Below are 19,147 nucleotides of genomic sequence, written 5' to 3'. Positions count from 1 at the left end.
TACAGATATTTTCATCATGTGATGTACATAGAAGCATGCCACCTGTACTTTTTATTTTACCCCAGTCTCTCAAAATCTGACCAAAGCTTTGGTTGTCACTCTTTTTCCAGTATCTGTGGTATATTGGCTGCAGTGATGCCACAAACTTCCTCTTCTCTATTGGAAAATTTGTTTCAGCTTGTACATCTTGAGTAGAAGGATAATTCAGGAAGAAATACAGMGGAAAAAGGATGCGTATCTTTTAGTATCTGCCTATAGTTACTAGTAATCTTAAAAAATGAAAACATTCYACAACCTCTTATATCTTGGATTGATGATGAAATTTCTTGCAAGTATCTRTTTCTTGTGGCAGAACACCCAGCAAGGTTGGATATGGGTGTAAACTTGCAAGACCATTTATTATGACAGGWGTAAATATGATTCCTTTCCTTAAGTGCTCACAAATATCACAGTAAAACATGTTGACAAGTTCGACAGGACAGTATTTATACCATGGTGATAAAAACAGYGTTATCAAGTGCTATAAAGCCAGGTGCACACTTGTTTGGAGAAAAGAATGCAAAGACAATGTGAGTTGAACTGAGCACTGAGGCCTTCTGTTCAGAATCAGCTCAAAAGGAAAGGATATTGCTGTAGTTTTTATTCTCCAAGTTGGCCATCTGCMAAAATAGCATCCTTTTTTTTTCCCCAATGTGTCAGCAAAAGCAACACAGCCCTTTTAAATTACTTCAAACCATTGWAAAATCTCTACCAAGATGTCCAAAATAATTTTCTCCAAACAGCTTTCAACTGCACTTTTGAAGTCACAGCAGCACTATAGAGGTGAAAAGCTCTAACTCCTGCTTGTGCTCCTGTGAGTCACGCAATGTTCAAYGTGTTTATTTTTCTGAGAAAGCATTTCAATTTGCCACATACAGTTAAGACACATTTACCATCAAATTKTTGGAGCCAGAATTGAGTTTCTTCAATGGCTAATATTCCTAGCAATCTAATAATGGAATTAAAACTGTCACCAATACAGCAGACTCTCATTCCACTTAGGATTTATTCATAGTATTTGCTGTTAAAACATTGTAGAGCCACTAGATATTTTATTGATTTTTCTTTAAAAATCACACTATGCAAAGAAAAAGACATTGGTCTTAATCTTTAAAACAAGTCATTTCAGTCACTGAATTTAAAAAAATGTATTTTGAGGATGCCAACCTTTTTTAATAACAACCCACAACCTGCAGGTCAGAAACAGCTTTATATATTTTCCCAGAAAATGTCCATGTAGTCAAAAAAGGGGGGGAAAAAAGTATTGAATGTCAATGACCATGAAAGTTAACAGTGGGATTTCTTTAAATGCAACTGTCTAAAAACTCAAGGACTAGGCTAATAGATCCTTTTCTCTGTACTTCTAGGAGGCAAGCTACTTGTTTCAGTGCAGGTGGCTGTAAATCACACCCATGGTTAGCCCTTAGACCACTGATGTTGTGGGTGACTCACTTTGCCTGTAGGCCCTGCACCGGTCCACATTCTACTGACACAACACTCTTCAGGCAGTAGTACACATGTTTTTTAAATGTTTGTCCTAAGAGACCTGGTTGCTCTTACCCAGGTCTGTGTGAAGTCTTCAGTGAGCTCATGAGAAGGCAGAGGCTGAACACCACGGAAGACTGAGTATGGAAATGAGTTTTACATATCAGATGATATAAAATGCCTGTGGGGCAAAGGAATTCATGCTAATCATGAGATTTTCATTGCCTACATTTCTGGAGGATGCATATTCAGTCTCAAAACAATAAGATTTTAAAGGGGAAGACACTGAAGGATCTGAAATATAGGTCCTTTCCTAACCATTTTCCTTTTTCAGAAAATCTTTTATTAATTCCATTAGCCACAAAGCAATATTTGCAACTACTTTATTTTGTAAGGCAATAAGGGAATAAATAAATAACACAAGCAAATGCATTTCTCCCCTTACTTGATTTGGAAGTTTTCTAGGTCACATCTGCTCCCATCGGCTTCTACCATGTTCAGATACTAAACCATCTGGGACACATTGAGGAAGATATACACAAGGGAATTCTTACAGCGGAGTGTCATAAAGTGGGTCATTCACTAAACCTCTTCAGTGGAAAACTAAACAGAAATTGGCCTACATGATARAGGAGCATGAACTATCCTTGGATGAGTGACACTGCATCAGAGTGAGATCTGAAGGTAGGAGTGTGCACRAAGCATGTAAGTAATTACATTGACTCACAAGTGTGGGGGATACATTTTGCAATTATTTCTTATATTTCATGGACTTTCAGTTTGAATTTCTGACTCAATCTCCCTTTTTTTGTAGATACAGTTTGGAAGATTCTTCTCTTTGCTACCTACAAGATTCTTCTCTTTGCTACCTGGGCTCTTCCCTCACAAGAGAGAAGCAACTGTAATGATATAAAAAAGTTCAATGGTTAATGCAACAGTGTTTTATTGAGATTCTATGGCAAGGTACATTTGATTATTTACTGCATAGAGGACAGGGACAGACAAAACTCTCAGAGAGACCCTTCCATTGAGTTATGAGAGCAGAGAGGTCCCTACTGCTTTCTCAGCTCCTCCTCAGAGAAGACGTTAGGAGTGTCTGGATTCAGATTTCATTCCAGACTAGGTAAGCTATTGTTTATGTTTATAAATTACTGTTAATGTCTAAACAATCATTTATGCACAATCATGCCTTTATATCGCTTGGCTAAGATTTCAAAGTTTCAGCATGCTTGGTCACAATTCACTCACAAAGTACCTGAAGTGATAAAGAGTCTCTCGAGCTGGAGCTGTAATCTTGAGAAGCACAGGGACCCCGTTCCCTACTCAAGGGGAGTTCCAGCTGAGCAGCCCATTGRCATGCCAACACCGATGACCCCACAACAAAAAATGCACCTTTTTTTCAATAACAATGATACTGTTTCATTCCGAGGACTTTCTCAGTCTTTAAAATACATGACAAWTAAGAGTACTAACAAATATGACAAATACATGCAAAAAGCCTGAAACTGGGGGGGAAAAAAGATATAAATACTGCCTTGCCAATTTGTTCCAGGTTTTCAATTGCCATCAGTCTGAAATGCCAGCCTGAAATGAATTATTTGGAAWCAAGCAAGAAAAACAAGCCGCATACAATTTTTAATGTGTTCAGCTTTAAACTAAAATACCATTTGAAGTTCAAATACTCTYGTAGTAATCCTTATTTATCCTTATTAATCATGCATATTCAATACAGAAAATAAAAGAGGAATGTCATTATATTAGGTGCCAAATCTATCAGGAAATTGTATCCTACTGTATTGTTGTAACAACTTAGAAAAAATTATAACTGTAAATCTACTTTTTAAAAAGTCACTATGATATGGRGCTAGCAAAGGATATAAAAAAAATTGACTTTATTAGCAGCAAAACTTAGATGTAGAGTATAAGGTGGGACCACTGCCACCAAGTGGAAGTAAGATCTGTGTCAGTTCACATCAGAGGTCCATCACATTCTGTTTCTGTGGCATCCACCAGTCAATATGTTTCCAAAGCTATTCCAAGTTTTAGACAATTGCAAACGAACAATCCCTTGGGGCATAGATACAGGATTACTGGAAACAGTCCATCTCTTGGGGTATGGATATGGRATATAGGACTCCCCAAAATTCTGTCAATAGGGAGTTTATTTGCTTAGGCAGACACGTATATGTTTAGTTGAACAAGCGCAATTGTCTTTCATTATCACATAACTAGTTTTAAAATCCTGCTAATTTTTTGGCTTTTATTTCTTGCAACMGTGAGTAGGTCTGATTAGATATTAAGCATGTTAAATAATACTTTTGAGCRATTTTAACCTGCTTCTCCTTCGAACTTCATCAAGTCCTACTTCTTGCATTAGGAAAACGCTCACAACATACATTAAATTTTTCATTTCAATTTTCATTAATCACTGCACAGGTCAGAATTAAATTGCATTTGTTAACATATTGCCCATTCACATTCTGTTAGGAATGGTTTTGCTCATGTTCATCAGTAGAAATTTTTGGTTCTATCTAGAATAACTTGGGAACATGTATATTACTTTACTGTATTCTGCTACAAACTCTCTTTGTCATCTTGGATGAATGACCTATTCTACTACATTCATCACTTCTATTAGCATTCATCCTTTATAAATTGGGAATAAAATTTCCCCATATCAGAATGGTTTGTGCCAGGATAAAATTTTTAGATGGCAATGAGAGCYGTTTTAGTAGACAAGGATTTGGGAAATCATTTAAATAAAATGAATCAGCTAATGAAGTCAGGTATTTCGTAGATGGATAGATGAACTCATAGACCTCAGTATAATTTTCCTTATCAAACTCATTAACCTCTTTCCCCACGAAGCTAACATCATAAAAATAAAACTGTTATCTAAATTAGTTTTTAACAWACATCAGAAATTAACATGATTATGTTCAGAGGCACAGGATTATTTTCTTGACTAAAACTAAAAAATTACTTCTTTTATTGCTACATACATACCACATCTCACTGAAGCATTTTTATATGTCTAAATTGTGGTAGTATTTTGATTCAGACCTGCTCAGGGAGTTAATTCATCCATGGATAATCATTCACTCCCTGCAGGTTGATCTACTCATTTCATGTTAAAAAGAGGGTCACTCTACAAATGCACAGCATTAATCCCTTTTTACTTCTTGCAGAATCTGTGGAGAACTGCAAATACCAGATAACCTGAAATATTTGAGTGGATTATACTTTTTTTTTACCCTTCCAAATCTTTTAAGTTGTAGTTGTAAGGAAAGCACTGCTTTCTTATAGATACTGCAGAGGTTCTTTTACTCGGTGAAGTTGTTCTGTGAAWTTTTTTCAAAATTAACTCTGCTTAGGGACCCATCACCTTCCCCATTTGCATTRAAGAAAGTAAAATGACAGAAATGTCTCCAATATGGAGCTAAAGCCATCAAGATGGGATGATTTTCTTTGTAAGCATGTCTAAACAGGTCCTTTTTATTTGTGTTTAGAACAGACTGTGGGGATATAAATTTGACTGATTTTTTTCCTTACTTTTTCACACATTCCTTATAACTAGAGCTTTCCTTGGAAAGCTTATTGCTTAAAGTGAATTAATTGGCTGAACATGAAATGAAGTCTGCTTCTAAAGCCACAGYGTATGCATCACTTTTCTACCCAGTGGATGTTGACCAACACACAAATTAGAAAATAAATTTATCACAAGTTATCCAATAGTTTTTCCTTATAGCCCTCTATTTTCAGGGGAACTTTAACCACTAGAGAATTGCAGACTAAACATGGAGATATAAAAATGCAAGTCTCAAATACCACAGGCTTAAAAAAAAATAAAAGAAAAAAAAAAAAAAAGGATGGATTATTTTTAGCTTTCATTCTAAGATAAGTCTGTGTGATAATCATTATTCCTAACAGTTTCAGATATTTGAAAAATTGGAACTGGAAGTGACCCCAAGAGATTTCATTCTTCTACTTCTGGACAGTACTAGTTATGCCTACARCACTCCTGATGGATATTCTTAGAAATAGGCAATGAGGAATATTCCCCATAACCTCCTTCTCAGCCARATGAGTTTCCACTGATCTTGCAATTTAGAATTTTTTTTTCAAATTGATTCAGCTAGTTTAATAGCTATTATATCTTGTCTAATTTAATATTGGGCATAGTGRAAAAAATCTTTGCAGCTGACATTTTAAATACTTGTAAACCARTATAATTTCTCTGCTTAATCTTATTTTGTCAAGACTAGACAGCCTCAGTTCCTCCAGTTCCTATTCAGAAGTGGTGTTTTTTAGATCTCAGCATATCATTGATGCCTTGTGCTGGACTTTCAGTTAACAAATATGTGGATACAGAGCCCTAGCTGAGGTCTAACTGTGTTGGGCAGAGCAGGCTTGCATTGTGTGCTAAGGCTATTCAATATGCTTTAAGTCCTGTCCTTTTTCTTTGCTATTTTGACAGAAGCTTGGTTCTGTTAACCCATGGCCAGCCAGTCCCAGAGAGACAAGATTTGCAAGGATCGTTAGATCCTTTTCCTCAAAAGGATCCTCATTTCCTCATKACTTACTTGCTTTATCATTCTCATTCCTGATATTGTCATTGATTTTTTCCTAAAATTAGAATTTGGACTTTTTTTTTTCTTTGGATTTAATTCTCTTTCTTTTCTTTTCTATATATATTTTTTAGTTGTTAGGATATTCTGGTTTCTAGTTCTGTAGCATCCTCACGTCTGTCCCAGATCAGGGTCAAGGCCAGATTTCATGAGAATTCTTTCCATTCTGTCTTCCAAGATATTAATGAAACATCAAGGACAGATGTCTCTGGATCCCTCCTCACTAAGCTTTTCTTCATTTGTAGAGAGTTTCAGTACATTCTGTGGCCTCACAGCACCCAATGTCTTGAATAGAAACACAAACAAGAGGTGTATGCTTCAGTTCACAACTGTTACATTTCTTACCATCAATCTGTCATGTTCTTTTCCAGTTTAAAAATGGTGTCACTTCAACACAAAATGAACACTCCGTATGTTTATTAAGTTCAGTACGCTTTTCCAAATTGCACATACTTCCCATCTTAGTCAGAAATGTTGGAAATTCTATTATGTAGCTTATTTTAAATATTCCAAACATTTTCAATTTTTAGATCCACTGGAAATGGTTGACTATTTTTCATATAGTGATAATTTCARCAATCTCTCAGCAGCTTTTTGAAATTACATGTGAATACATGAATGCAACCAAATTTCCACACAATGAGTTTTTTTCTGAGTGTACATAGACACATTACTACATTGTGATTTAGGATCATAAAATGCCCTTTAGTGATAAATCTAACTCTCCCTTTATTGTAAGAGTTTCACTTTATGCTAAATCTCTAATTAGATTCTCTGTCATGAGAATTTAACAATTGTGAACTGCATAGTTTTGACACTGCTTTTGCATTCACCACCYTACATGCATATTTTAATTTTTCATTTTTCAGAAGGCAGTAACTATCCTATTAATATGACATTAAACATGAGTGTTCTACAAGCTTTTAGAAACACATTACCCTTGTTCTTGGGCAATAGACTYCAGGGACATATGCAGAAAATGAGCCTGTCTTCAATATGGTTTTGCTGTTCTCATTCACAAGTTTGTTTTCAAGTAAATAGTGCTAGAATTCATTCGGGATTGCTAAAAAGCCTCACTTTTGATGGTCTAAGGAGAGAAGACAAGTTTGTAGTTCATAAAAGAGAGAGGTATTCATGTTGYAGAGAGAAGGGATACAATGCTTTTAGAAAGCAAACTCACATCTCTATAGAAAGAGAGGTTGACCATAACACATCAATTTCTCCAGGATGAAGCTGTGGAAAACCCCATTAAAAGCCTTGGAGAAATGCAGGTGAACAAYGTCCACTGCTCACCCCACACTGAGCAGGTTGCTTTGTCACTGGAGCCAACAAGGTTTGTCAAGCATGATTTGGCTTCCGTGAATCCATGCTGTCTTTCCCAATCTTGGGCTTCATCTGGTTTGTGATAGTCCCCAGGAGGATTAATTTAATAACTTTCCCAGAGACTGAAGTAAGATTGATAAATCKGTAATCTCCTGGCTCACCCTTTGAGGATCCTCCATTTGTCAACCTGAAGACTAGGTGGCCACAAGTGTTCACTGGAAACTTCACCAGTCTTCGAAGGGTACTTTGGAATATGCCTAGAACTTCCTAATCCCTTACACTACTTAGTGGATAGCCAAACCCTGGAAAAAAAAAAGATCCACCCATTTAGATAAGAATATTATATTCAGACCCCTGCAGAATTTCAAAGTTGTTATCCTAAGTGTTGAGAACTGCAGTGTTCATTAATATGATACACATTTTGTTGACTGGACTCTGGTGCTCCTCGATTTCATAGAGTTATAAAGATTATTAGTAATTATCTACTTTCTGATTAAATTAATCTCAAGGGGAAACATTACTTAGCTCAGTATGTTACGTTTTACACAATTTGAAATGGAGTTTCAAAAGGCAGTTTTCCAACAGTTTCCTGGACTGTCTCGGTATCCCASATTTTCAGACAGATCTGAACTGCATTGAGATGATGTTATTATGATTTCAGTTTTCTGACTCCCAAGCCATTTTCTGGTAGCCACAGCTCCCAGAAGGTTTGAGACTCAGGTTAGAGACCTGGAGATCCTGATGTCCTTCTCTCCTCTTGYTACTCTGGTGTTTTTCAGACAGATCTTCAAGAGCAGATCCAGGCCTTTCTGACTCCACCAAACCAGCCAGAATCCCAGCATCAATGGCTTGAGTGCGCTTAGCAATGCCAGAGGTCTCAGTTGATCTACCATGGAGCCAGGATTTAACTAGAGACACAAACCATATGATCCCAGCCTACTGCTTAGTGAGAGTACTCCTCTTGTCAAGTTTAATTTCACAAATAGCAGAAATGGGCAACAGACAGAAATTTCAATTTCAGTGAGTATACACACACCAGTAGTATGTCTGAAACAGTGTAGCAGCATTTTCTGACATAAAAATTTCATTGGAATTTCTAACTCCCAGGGAAATTGAAAAATATTTTGTCTTGATTAYTTGTTTGTTCTATTCAGCTAAGACCAAATTCTTCACTTAGAAGAAATTGAACAAGTATACACAATAGAAAATTTTGCCTCATTCTAGCATCTTCTTCTTGAGTGTTATCTGAAGCCTATACTCATAAAGTTTCTCAAAGCTATAAACAGGATTGACAGCTCTATTTGGATGGATTTTTAAGTGCATAAAACACATTCTTTAAATGGCATTCTAAAAGCCACTTTACTCAGGAAATGACAGGTTTTGTTTTGCCACATGTTATACAGCTATATACATTAGAAGGTTGTGTCACTTCAAATGAGAGGTGACAGAGCAATTAAAATGCAGTTTTAAAATAAATTTTCCTCATATATAATGAAATAATAAACCTGACCTCCCTTACTTTAGAAACAGTAATTTCCAATTCTGTACTCTTATATTCAATGTTTCAAATGTTACCAACTGCATCTTCTTAAAGAGTGAAAGCGATTTCTGCATATAGATTGARTGTATTCACTTAAAAGAATATGAGGTGGTTATATGTTGTGGAAACAACTAATCAGAGACAGCATATGGGATGATGTGTCAGGGGTGAAGGAAAAAAATCATTATCATTTTCTGTTAAAAATATAACAAAACCTTTACTAAAAAAGAACTCAAAAATTAGTAGTTTGACAGGCATAAGTTTTCCTCTTCTTCCATAATGCTCTTGTAAAAGAATCTATTTAGCTATTTTATTTCTCAAATTGCAAACTACATTTTTACACCAAAACAAAACAGAAAATCATATCAGTTAATAACTGTGTTTTTGTAATGGCAGAAATGAGAAACTCACTAGAAAGGAAAAAATYGTAAAATATTTTACAGTGTTAGAAGGCGAGTTTGTTTGGTAGCAGAGACATGCAGGTCTCATGTGCAAAAAAYGTGCAAATTATCCTCCATAAATTATAAGGAAAAAAATTATCACAGTGTCATGATTGAACACTATATCTTCAAAATATGTATTTTGTAACAGTAGAGTCAATTAATTATGAGGGATTTTTTAAAATGTTGATGATGTGTCACTTTACAGCACAAGCCTTCATTCAGGATCCTCTATTGAAGGTTTTTCCTTTCTGCATTGCAAATATAAATCAGCTTGCAATTCAGCCACTTTCTAAAGCTTCAACAGACCAAGCAAAAGGGAACTACCCATCCCTATGGTACTGCTAACCTAAGGAAAAATCTTTTTGACTTGAGAATTTGTTGGCAATATCAACTACTGTTGTTGTTAAACTTCATCCTGTTTATTCCTTTGACTTCATAAGAAATCTGTTATGTCTAGTAATTTGAGTTTTCTCCTGAAATTTAAACAATTTTTCACTGTTTTTGGTGTTGGAAGTTTGATGGGCTGGAGCAGTGTCTATGATATGGATGAGTATAATCTGATTGGTTTCCCCGCTCCAACTTCTATCCAGTCTATCTACTTCATTTTTCAGCTCTCATGTTATAGTTTAGTTAAAAAAACTTTGAAGCAGGGTCCATCTTCTGCTCTGGCATTTGTACTGATCTCTACTACATTTGGGGCCATACTCAGGCTCTTTTCCAGAGAGGCTGAAATTGTTCTTATGTCTGTTCAAAGTCTGTGAAGCTTAACACTAGGCAGCCTGATTTGTTTAGCACTCTCTTGAACCTAAATACCAGCACAATTTCAGATGAGCTTACAAGAACAATTTGCAAAGGAGTTTAATGAAGAGTTAGTTAAGAGAATGGCACAAGGTTATAATTGCATCCAGAAACAATGGCAACATAAAAAATATAAAATGTCTTCTTTTTGTAGTATAAACTCTGTAGAATTGTATTTATCACTAAAGGAATGTGTGTTTTATTTTTCTTTATTAGCTATAGAATGAGGCTATTGTTAGACCAATTTATAAGTACTTTATATATTACATAAAGACTGAAAAACCAAAAAAAGAGAGGAGCTATTATCTTTTGGTAATGATACCTTTTTATCGCACTTTTTTATTTTTTTTTCCAATTTATGGGTAAACCTAAATGCCATAAAAGAACAAACTGAAGGGAATAGATATATGATTTTTATGGTTCCAAAACTGGTGGGCTCTCAGACAGCAAGAAAGGAAATACAAAAACACACAAGGGAATTGGGCATGGGTTTTGTTGTTTTGGTTTTTTTTTTTGATACTTTGAACTGTGTGAAGGTTTTGCTAAGCAAGCACTTTTCAGAAGAGTTACACTGACAGTCATTGATCAAAAGAATCAAGAACATTTATGATGCTAAATGCMTAATGTAATATTATCCATGGCAGAAGCACTGGATCAGATCTACATTTCAATATATCACGTGAGAATCTGGTGCAATCAGAGGAAGGTGACACTCCTGAGTATATTCCACCTCAGGCATTTCTGTAAAACAAATGAGCTGTAAATAGGTATGAAAAGAAATGTCACTATTCTGAAAAGCGAGCACAACCACTAGATTCACTTTTAGTATCCTAAGAAGAATTCTGGAGCAGAATATGAAATCAGCATGATTTTAAAATTTATCTCATACAGATCCRGTGTGATGGCAACAAAGGTATCCTTAGCTGAAATAGTCACTGTTTTTCTATTAACTATCTCACACTGCTGCTTATGTCCCAGAATTTTACTGTTGATGATACTTTGGGGATTTTTGTTCACTTCATGTTTTAGCTGTGGCAAGTACTGAGACATGGGGCTCAAAAGTCATTCCAGCTGAAATGGAAAGGATCTTGGTGTGTGTCCATTAAAAKATCTTTCAAGATTCATGGGATATGCACAAAAACACAAGTACTAATATTAGCTCCCTCCAACAGACTCGATTGCAAAAAAAAAATCAGTCCTTGAGTGTGAAGAGAATTGCTGTGCATTATAATGAGCAGTTTCTTAGAAAGAGTAAAAACACAGAAACATAAGAAATGAGYAATCAGTMTTTAGCCCAAACAGAAGAACAGTATCCTGTTGAAAGAGTAGGTAATAAATATCAAACAAATGATGACACAAAAAAGCTGAAAAATTTTGTCAGGGGAAAAAAAGTAGTTCAAAAACAGTGACATATGTCTGTCTAGGAGATACCTATTAGTTAAACCTGAGTTCCATGAATACTGTCAAAGCATAATCACCTACGAAACTAAACTGTTCAGTGTCTGTTACTGGTTTTGGTAGGTTCATTCTGGACATTAGTGTTTTGAATTTTGCTGGCATTTGGAGAATCAGTGATGGTATCTGAAATGCAGCACCCACGTAATCCATGAAGTATCCTGCAGTCTTGGCCCCCAGAGTTAATCCTCTCCTTGCCAGTGCTACCAGGTTATCTTTCAAGAGGAAACAGGCTGTAGGAGGTAGACTCTGGTATCTGATCCTTGTCACAGCATGCATTCAGGAAATGTCCTTGGCCCCACAGATTCAACGTGTTCAGTGAATAGTGAAGAATTAATCTTAGGAAGCTGATCTGTATCATAGCTACAGATCTCTTCAACGATGAGCATTGTAAGGGTGATACAGAGTTCCTCAGAMCTGCTTTTTTTCTTTTTTAGTGTGTGTAATGTTTGTTGGGTTTCAAGACTTGAAATTGTATTATCCCAAGGCAGTTCACAGAAACGTAGCCACATTATTTCAGTATCRCTGTTCCTGGTCAAACACCAATACATCTGCTAACTGTGATGAAACTATGCCCTCATGCTGGAATTGTTTTGTTTTTCTCTACACCTTATTTCATCTCAGATCATGGAGTATAGAAGCATTTTACATTGTAGAGAAAGCAATAAAGACACTACCTAGGTGATGTACAGCTAAACGGCGCAGCAAGGGCAGGACAGTACACCTGGCAGCAATTGCAGTTTCTCTGTAGCCATGCCAGGGAGGAGAAACATGAGAGGCTTTGTCAGGTGRGAGTGTGTATTCTTTTGTTCTTTTACCACTTGTCTGGCAAGTGTGAAGGAACCAGCCCCACTCATGTCTGCTCCCTACGAGTCTGTGTGTTGTGTGGCTCAGTCATTAGACCCAATCGMAGTCAGCATAACCTACACACACTAAAAATATTAAAGCATGGAAGCATGCTGGCAATGCAAAAAGGAATGTCCCTGACTTGAGATCAGAAAGCCAATTTCAGGCCTCTTCTTGGGAGTTCATCGTACGCTTATTTGCTTTATTTAGATAGCATCGAGCTAAAAGCAGTGTAACTTGCCATTTTGGTAGCAGCACAATTCTCTCCTACCAGCCTGTGTTGTGACATTGGAAACTCCACACTCAGTCTCAACTCCACTGAGCTATCACCAACAGGAGCTCTAGAGGAGGTGAGCAGTAACTGCTGAAACCCACAGAGTCAACAGAGGCTGACAATAAACTAGTATCTGCCCTCATGAGTGTGTAATCCTTTTGCCCACGACTTCCGTTCTGGGGCAAAGTCAAACCTACAGMTCCTAGATAATACACCTGACTATACATGCTTTTATCATTTGCTTTTCTCTTCCAGGCTCTTACATTGTTTTTTTCCCCTTGTTTCTGGCCCAAAAACTTGCCTAGTTAGGCAGAAAGRAAAATCTCACAAAGGCTGCACACATGCCATGCAGTTCCATACAGATAGATTGCACTGTATTTAATTCCAAAGCTTTTAAAACTGACCACTATTCATTAGTGTCTACACATGGGTACATGTCCCWGCTTGAACTGCTTGAAACCATCTCCTGAGTACAGGATTTTTGCCGACCATCAGCATACAACTGCCATTTGTCTACTTATGCAGTGCATTCTCCTATAATCCACTTACGGGTGAAATACTGTATATACACATCCAAATTAATTCTTCCTCAAGATTGGTCTTCAGATTCCACCATATCAGCCAAAAGCCGTTGTACTCACTATCGTTTTCCACTTGCTAATTAATTAGAAAAAGTCACAAGAAGTACCAGCTAAGTATTTTTTAGGGGGCTTAATGAATGAGTCTATTAATTTAAGAAGATTTAGCAATTATGCATTCTCTAATATTGATTTCCACTAAATCCTATCTGGAAATTAAGGAGATTGATAATAAAACCTTTTATTCAATTCCACTACAATATATCTAATGAATAAATTGGCTGCATGCACATCCTTAGAACTAGATTCATTTAGCAATAAATGGTGCAACACAAAGGAGCACATTGTAATTGAAATTAAGGAGGGTGAAAAGCAGGTGTAGGCTGAACTCAGTAATATGCTAATCAAGCACAATGGAGAAAAGAAATTTTATGTGATGTTGATTTTTTTCCCCTGACATTCATAAAATTTTATTTTCCAACTACTTTTCTTACTTTTGTGTAGACTGCTCCTGTTTGTTGGATTCCTCARCCTGTTGTTTCCTGAGGAAAAGTCACATGTACACAGCAGGACACTGTGAACTGAATCCTGTGGGGATAAAAAAAAATACGGAATTAATTTTAACAATTGCTGACAACACATTTTTGCTACTCCAGATTGTTTTTTTCTATTCCAGTGCCCCAGAAARGGGGGATGATTTCTGTTAATGCAGAAAATGCATAATAATCCTAAGACCTTCCTCTTTCCAAGAAAGAGGAAGAAGTATGTGAAATAAACAAAACTGAAAGCAGAAAAGCTCAAGTACTCAGCCTTCTTCATCTTCCAGAATGAAACCTCTCTTCAGTTCATGTGAGACTCATATCTGTGATCATTTAATTTCAAGTGTGGCACTGCAGTCCATTCAGAGCTGCTGGGAGTRGTCAGCACCAAGAATCTCTCATAGCTCAATTGTAAAGTATTCTTTTTGTTGCTGAGTAAACCTCACACAACTGAGCAATCTTTGAGGGTAGAGTTGAAACAGTAAATTGCCTTGGCATTTCCTCTCCTAAGAAGCAGAAAACAATTTTGTTAATTCTTCAGCAGCTTCTGAACCTTCWGTCAACACATCTTTTTCCTTTGAATTTTTTTTTCTTTCTGATTTGCAGTTCTTAAATGCCTGCTACCTCTTGACTGGACGCATGAAGTTCAAATATCTGGCAGAAAAGATACTAAGGACCTGGTTTAAAACCCATATATGTTAATTCATTGAAGACYCCTGCTGATTTTAATAAAATTTTGATTAAGCAATGTGATTATTCAAATTAGCTTCTTAAAAGTACTGTATAATGCATCCTAATTTRCTTTATTGTGTTAAAATTCATGTCTTCTTGCCCAAGGGAAAAGAATGCATATAAGTGAGGCTCCAACTTTTTCAGACTGAGGTCTTCAGGAAAAAACAATGTTAACATTAAAATCAGACAACAAACAGTAGAAGTGCAAAAGAAAAAAGATATATTGATTCCCAAATCAGTAATTTCTGTTATTTTTTACTTATTATTACATCATTGTTAATAGAATGTGTAGTAAAAACTGTCTTGACAGTAATTCATTTAATGTTAATAATAAAGATTCCAATAATACTAAATTCATAGTGCCATGTCAAAACAACTCATTATGGCTTGACAGTGTATATACAAGGGCCACTAAATGTTAATGATTTCATTCTCAACCGTCACTTTCTAAAGAAAATATTACAGTCATTGTAAAGACAGCAGAGAGAAAGTAGGTCATTTTCTGGAGTACARAGCACAGAGTGATAGAGCCAAAATGAAAACTCAGAGAATTTTGTAAGCTATTCCTAGGCTTTCCACGTAAAGCTGTCTAGGTATATCTTTCATCATTTGATAGGCCTTAAATTTTTCAGCCCTATATCCCAATCACATTTGAAGAGTTGCATCTYACTAAATAAAATTACTGTAATCACAGATAGCATGCATCCTTAAATAAAATCTGAAATATGTATATTAGCACAAGAGCTTAAAACAACAAATAATGTATGAGATGTGGAGACTGCAAAGATAAATCATTCCCTAGAAGTCACTCTTCTTGTTCCTTTCTYTTCATCCTTTTTTCCTTTCAGACCCATTACCACAGAGCTAGAGGAATTTAGAGAGAACCAAGGATAAGCTGAGTGAGAAAAAGAGCAGAGAGGAAATGGAAACTGCTGAGCATGGCTGCTAAGAAAGCACAGGGGTGGTGAAAAGTAGGCTAGAAAAGACCAAAGACTGGGCTCTCTATCCCAGGATGYTGAGATGCATAAAATCAGTTTTGGACAACAGCCTTTTGCTCACACACACACAGGTACTTTATCCTCAGTCTCTCCCTCCAACTGGAGCTCTCTCAGGGTGTGAGGAGGAACGATAACTTTTTCTCTTACAGTGGTTGCACTTCTTCTAAAAGGCCTCTCAAGTACATTTAGCTTTGCATTTGCATACTCATGTACCACATACTGATCCTCAGTCTCACATTTTCTGCAGCTAAGACATGAATATACAGTAATTCTGGGGGTAATTATTTTGGTATGATGAAGTCAGCATAATTCAGCTGAAAGTGAGAGAAAGCTGCCAAACTTGTATCTTTGATACACCTGAAAGTAGTAATCTCAGAAGAGAAATTTCAGTTTACTTTAATGTTCTTCTAAGTAGCTCAACAGCTAATAGGTTAGGTAACGTCTGCTCCCTCTGCTCTTTGTGTACCTGATCCAAAACAAAATGCATATGCAGTTCTTGAAGCAGGGAATGAATCTGATTTGCCTTTGGTGCCAGGGAATGCTCCATTAACAACCTGCAGAATTAGGGTCCCTCTCCCTATTTCTCAGGTTTCATAAATTCTGTGTCGYTTTGTGGGCAGAAATTGGCTTCAAGCTGGAGAAGGAAGCTGGAGACTTGGCTCCCTAGAGGTTATAGAATAATCTTGCAGCTAACGCGTCTGCTTCTCAAGCCGAGGATACATATTCCTAAATTTCTTGCTTAGAGTTTTGCTTATCAGGGCATGCATAATCCAGYGCATGGTCCATTAGTCAGATTTGGCCGGTGGCACTCTTGTGCCCAGCTTTTTCATTTACAGCTATGAAGTGGAGCTGCTCAGATAGTGAATTCTTCCTACATGGCWGGATAATCCGTCTCCCTTGGTGAAGAAGTTCTGTGCTCATGTAGAGACAGACCTACTGCTGTGCCATATCCAAGGAAGATGAAGCAGGCACAGCAGACATATGTCTTTTTATGAGTACCCACATAAAACCTGAACTGCTGCTCCCTTGGGCTCCAAGTTAACTGTGCAAAAAGCTGTTCCTCCACAAACCCCCTTCAGATGAGGGCTCTGTGCTGTGAATCCTGAGTAGGAGGAGGTGTTCAGGCTAGTTGCATGTGCAGARTGGGAGATTGAGTCTCTGCTGAAGCACTTTGGCTCTGTGCACAGACAGYGGTGAGAGCTGGCACCTCTGAAATGAATTTCCTGAGAGGATTTGATACAGCACTTCATTGCCAAAGGAGCAGTGAGTCCTGGCTCGGTATGTCACAGATAACTAAAACAGATTACAGCTGTGGAAAAGACAATTCATTCAGGAATTGAAGAACTCTAGTTTATCATGAATAACTGAACAACTAATAAATAAGTTGTCTTAAATAAGGTCTCATCGGAGGAAGGAATTTTTAACTTCGTTTCTTAGAAAGAACCTATCCAGAAGTCAGTCACTCCACACACCCAAATGTGCACCAGTTCAATTACAAAGATGATATTGTAATGCATTTAATAAAGAACATTAATCATCTCTCACCCAGACCTATTATTTCTCTTTTCTCCCAGGATGCCTGCTCTCCAGAAGTACTTATTTAAAAACTGGTTAGCAGAAATGGTTGTTACACTCTTTAATGTCAGTAGACTTTCAATACCCTATGGAAAATTATTACAAAATCAATTTAAAGTTATCCCTTGACAACACTTTCTCAAACATCAAATTAGCAGTGAAGAGGATGTCTGGATGATTTTGTCCTGTTTCATCAGCAAAGCTGGACTGGAAAGACAGCACTAAGTGATGCTGTGCAGGAGGTCTCTGTGACAGAGCTGTGTGACTTCATAAACATGGCATCAGTAGACAGGGCAGTGATRAGAACTAACATTTCATTTCAGAAACGTTTTTAAATTTTCTTTCCAATAACATGATATAGAAATAGCACATAGCTAAACATCAACCATGGTCACCTTTAAGTTAATTTTTCATGGGATTTTCTACCACTAAAGAAAGATTTCACAAAGAATGTATATCTTCTTTAATTTTACTAAAGATCCAGAAAGATATCCCAGGATACTTTTCTGGATCTTTAGTAAAATTAAAGAAGTCCCCCAGGACTGCCAGTTACTTTTGGCTAAGGCAGTCTCCCAGAAAATGTTTTTCAATCATGTTAGGTGAAGGAGGGCATCGTATCTGGGAGTCTCACTTAACTTCTGGCTTAGAATGAACTTCCAAAGTATATGAGTCAYTGGAGTGTCATATAGAAGGGGAAGCAACAGCAGGAAAAAGCCACTGCCAACTCATTTTTTGTGGAGTCTACTGCAGTGGGTATATGACTAATGTTTCAAAGTATGAAACTAGGACTGAATCTCYCTGGAGAATGTGCAAAATTCATTGGGTTTTTCAATCCTGAGTGGTCTTAGCTCTGAACCAAGCTGTGTCAGARCTAACTGCTCCTAACTGTGTTCCTTTTTGGAGCACCTTCTGTGCTTTTGGTGCTTCATCACTGCTCTGTGAGTTGATTCAGTATTTGAATATCCCAGAGAGAATATTCAACCTACATGTGATTGATTGTGAGAATGGTTTCTAATACTGCTAATTCACAGTCTGGGGCAAGCTGCCTCAGGACTTGGTCTTTAATTGAGGTATTAGCAAAATATGATAGCAATATGCAATTAACTGTCCCACAAGCATATTACATAGTTTATTTGGTTAATGTTTCTAAGGCAAACTTTGGAAATTAAAATGCTACATGCACCAAGTATTGTGCAGCATGGAAAGATATTTGACTGTTTAATTCAGATGGAATGCATGTAACACAATGAAACCATGAATCTTGGCCAGCATGCAAGAAACCCTTTGCCATCTTTCATTTGATATGCAAACACTGGATTAAGTTTCCTTTACTTTGGCCAAGCCAGCACTCTCAGGAATCATACTGTGTCTCTCCCACAGCTGTAAAATATTCTTCTTCTTACAGAAGAATATCAGGTGGATTTTGGTAGTAAGGTGCCAATACCTGGAAATATTTTAGGTGTACTCTGGGAGCAAAAGCCTGTTCAGTTTGTTAACTGCAGAAAACTGAGAAAGAAAAATGATGTATTGTACAGACTTGCAGGTGAACCCTTGAGACAGTAATGGAGAACTTTATTTTGCCATCCGTAACAGTAACAGAAACTTAAAGGTTCTCCACAGCAAAAGCAACATACTTATCCCAGCCAACAAGCAGAGTTGAACTCCTGATACATGCCACTAATCACACAGGAATATCAGTGACATAAATGTAAAAAGAGTGAGAGAAATTTTAAAAACACACCATATACAGACCTAGGTTGCTTATACCCCTGGCTTTCTTTTCTTTTCTTTTCTTTCTTTTTTCTTTTCTTTTCTTTTCTTTTCTTTTCTTTTCTTTTCTTTTCTTTTCTTTTCTTTTCTTTTCTTTTCTTTTCTTTTCTTTTCTTTTCTTTTC

Source organism: Malurus melanocephalus, unplaced genomic scaffold (genome assembly GCF_030028575.1).
Source record: "Malurus melanocephalus ecotype Western Australia unplaced genomic scaffold, MMel_1.1 scaffold_141, whole genome shotgun sequence".
NCBI classification, from domain to species: domain Eukaryota; kingdom Metazoa; phylum Chordata; class Aves; order Passeriformes; family Maluridae; genus Malurus; species Malurus melanocephalus.
This window is presented reverse-complemented; position numbering follows the sequence as displayed.